The 3,072-nt window shown below is 35.1% G+C and overlaps 1 non-coding gene across 1 annotated transcript; it reads right to left on the bottom strand.

Annotated features, from left to right (window-relative positions):
- Positions 1–203: 203 nt before the first annotated feature.
- Positions 204–310, bottom strand: LOC132014741 (U6 spliceosomal RNA). Its single transcript, XR_009403391.1, has one exon. It is a non-coding gene; the product is annotated as a U6 spliceosomal RNA (small nuclear RNA).
- Between the last annotated feature and the right edge of the window lie 2,762 nt (positions 311–3,072).

Below are 3,072 nucleotides of genomic sequence, written 5' to 3'. Positions count from 1 at the left end.
GGGGAGGGAGAAGCAGGCTCCCCTGGGAGCAGAGAGCCCAGGGCTTGATCCCAGGAGCTGAAGGCAGACCCTTAACTGACTGAGCCACCCAGGCACCCCGGTATTTTTATTAATGTTTTAGAATCATGTTTACTTTTTAATGCTTTCATTTCATCTTATTCTCATGGTTATTATTTATTTGTGTATTGATGTTATTATTAAAGAAAAATACTGAATGCATCACGAATTTGCCTGTCATCCTTGTGCAGAGCCCATTCTAGTCTTCTCTATATCAGTCCAGTTTTGGTAAATGTGCTGCCGAAGTGAGGACTGTTATTATTTACTGAAGTACTGTTGAGAAAATTTTAAGATTTTAAAGCGTACAACTTGGTGATTTGATATATGTGTACATTACGAAAGGGGAAATCATGTTAACCTTTGTAAATTGGTTTTAAGTCTCATGACTTGATTTTATGTTATTTAAGTTTCCCTTGAGAAACAAAGAATTAAAAGAATTTTTAAAGGGAAAATTAATGAAAGAGGGGAAAAAATTGGGAGCAACTTATAAAAAATAGACTTTTTAAATAAAATTGAAAAAGGCTTAATCGAGGAGACAAAAAAGTAAAACAGTCAAAAGCAGAACCGAAACTAAACAGTGGAAAGTTTTCTGGCCAGTCTCAACAAGGAAAAAAAGAAAGAAAATAGTGAAACAGTACTAAGATTAAGAAAGAGAGAATATAAACATGAATATAGACAATATATAGGTAATTACAAATAAGGCAATCTGGTAGAAAAATCTTAAGTGAAGTTTTGTTTTACTAGTTATCTAGACTTACCGTAAAGCATATAATAATTGAAGCAGAGCAATTTGCCACTAATATACTAAAACAATAGAATAAAGAACTTAGAAGAAAGCATTCAAAAATGAGGAAGTTTGGCATAGGACAAAGGTAGCATTTAAGCACCAGGGAAAAAGGGTGGAAGTATCCACTTATATCCATATTACATCCTGAACTTGAACCATAATACAACTCCAGATGCCTTAAAATTTTAAATGTGAAAAATCAGACCAGTAAGATAAACTAGAAGCAGTTCAAAGAACTACTACTTTATCTTCCTTTCACCAAATTTGTCATTTTTTATTTTTTTTATGTTATTTTATTCTTTTTATTTTTTTCCTCCTGAACTGTCTATTTTGGCAAAATGGATGACATATGAAACAGAATATACAGTCATGGAAAGTTCTCTGTAATTACTGTTTGCAAAGCCAATTTATAGAAAAAAAGCATGGTATGATCCCGTTTTGTTATCAAAAACAATCATAATGAAATGAAGTCCATCCCTCAACTCTGCATCAGTATTTGGAGACTATCCCAGCTGACGTCTCAGAGGTATAAGAGATATCCAGCTGTTTATTGTCATTGGGAATCGTTAAGTCGGTTCTAGACCCCATCTTCCCTGTCTTATGGACAATTCAATTGCGGCTGCATTGGGTCCTGTTCTCCTTTCACTAGTTACCGTCCCACACGTGGGAGGAAGAGCTAATCTTCAGTCCATCATTGTCAACACTGATCATTTATTTTCCAGGTGAGGGATAAACATTCGAAATCTGGTGTCTTCCTGCTCTTCTTGTACACGTAGGGTAGAGAAATACTTACTGAAGTGGGGACACTTGTTAAGGCACACTGCCCTCTTAGGGGAACTCATGCGGTCATCCTGGGAAGTCTGGATGCTAGGACAGTGAACCTGGACAGCAGGAGTCCTTCACATATTCCCTAACCTGTCATCCTTTATTTTTGGGTGAAATTATGCTTCCTGTTCCAATATACCTCAAAGATTCCACCTTTCTCTTTCTGGTTTCTTCAAACATACATAGATAACATTTTATATGACTTTAAATTAGCATAAAAGACTAGAGGAAGCCGAGTTGAAGCCACTATTGGTTTTTTATCCTTAGGAAAAAAAAATCCTGAAGAAAAGAAATCTAAAATTTGAATAATTGATTGAACTGGCGGGGGCGGGGGGGACGAGGACAGGAGTGGGATACTGGTTGGAGGAAGGAAAAATAAGGAAGATAAACAGAGTCGTAGCAAATATATGCTAATATTCTGATTATGTGTGTAGGAAAAGATCTATAATGATACAAGTAACTAAAGATAGTTACTTCTGAGATTAGGGACACCTTTAGCTTCATATAGAACTGTAGTATCTGAAATATTTACAGGAATTTGCTACTTTTATGAACTACAAAAAGATAAGCTGAAGAAGCAAAATAGACCAAACTATAGGAGAGTTTTGTTTTTACAAAATTTCAGTTTATGATTATTAGGGATATAACTAAGTCAAGGAAACTGTCTAAACTTCCTAAGGTACTGTGTCCATGCATGATGGAGATCTAGAGGTGAAAGTTTGAATGTTTATTTAAAACAGATTCTTTATTATATTTGAACTATTTGAAAAGGAAAACTCCAGTATCAAAACAATATGAATATAACACATGAGTTTCCAACAGGTATATATCTTGAAGCTCTTGAAGTCCTTGGGCAGGTGATAAAGTTCAGGCAAAGATCTAGTTCTTCCATGAAAAGAAAGTTTTAATATGCTTTGGGACTCTGAGAAATGCCATCTACATGTTGCTTATTAGTCCAGAGACCATCAGAAACACAGAAAGCAAGATTATGACAAGCTAGTTTTGATTTACTTTAGAACAATTTCATCTTGCTTAGTAGAATGTAGGACTTAAAATCTGAGAGCTGGGCAGAAGGATGTATGTTGGTCTCTGAATCCCAGAGTTCTTTGTTCTAGGAAATAGGAGGGGCAAAGAGCCAAATAACAAGAGAAACTTAAAAAAAAAAAAAAGAAAGAAAGAAAAGGAAAAGAAATAAAAGCAGTTGTTTTTGCAAAGGTTCAGAGATTTTATAGTCCCTAAACCAAGGACCTAGAGTCTACTTGTCAATCAGGACCCCAGAATGTAGAGATTCCACTTGGGCAATAACGTTTTTTCTCTTAACCTAAAGCAAATTTATGCCATCCAGTTGGACCGTAAGGAGATAAAACTAAGAACTAAAAACTTTTTTTAAAAAAGTCCCAAAT

The sequence above is a fragment of the Mustela nigripes genome, chromosome 3 (assembly GCF_022355385.1).
Source record: "Mustela nigripes isolate SB6536 chromosome 3, MUSNIG.SB6536, whole genome shotgun sequence".
In the NCBI taxonomy this organism is placed as follows: Eukaryota; Metazoa; Chordata; class Mammalia; order Carnivora; family Mustelidae; genus Mustela; species Mustela nigripes.
Note: the sequence above shows the minus strand (reverse complement) of the source record. Positions and strands in the feature narration are given on the sequence as shown.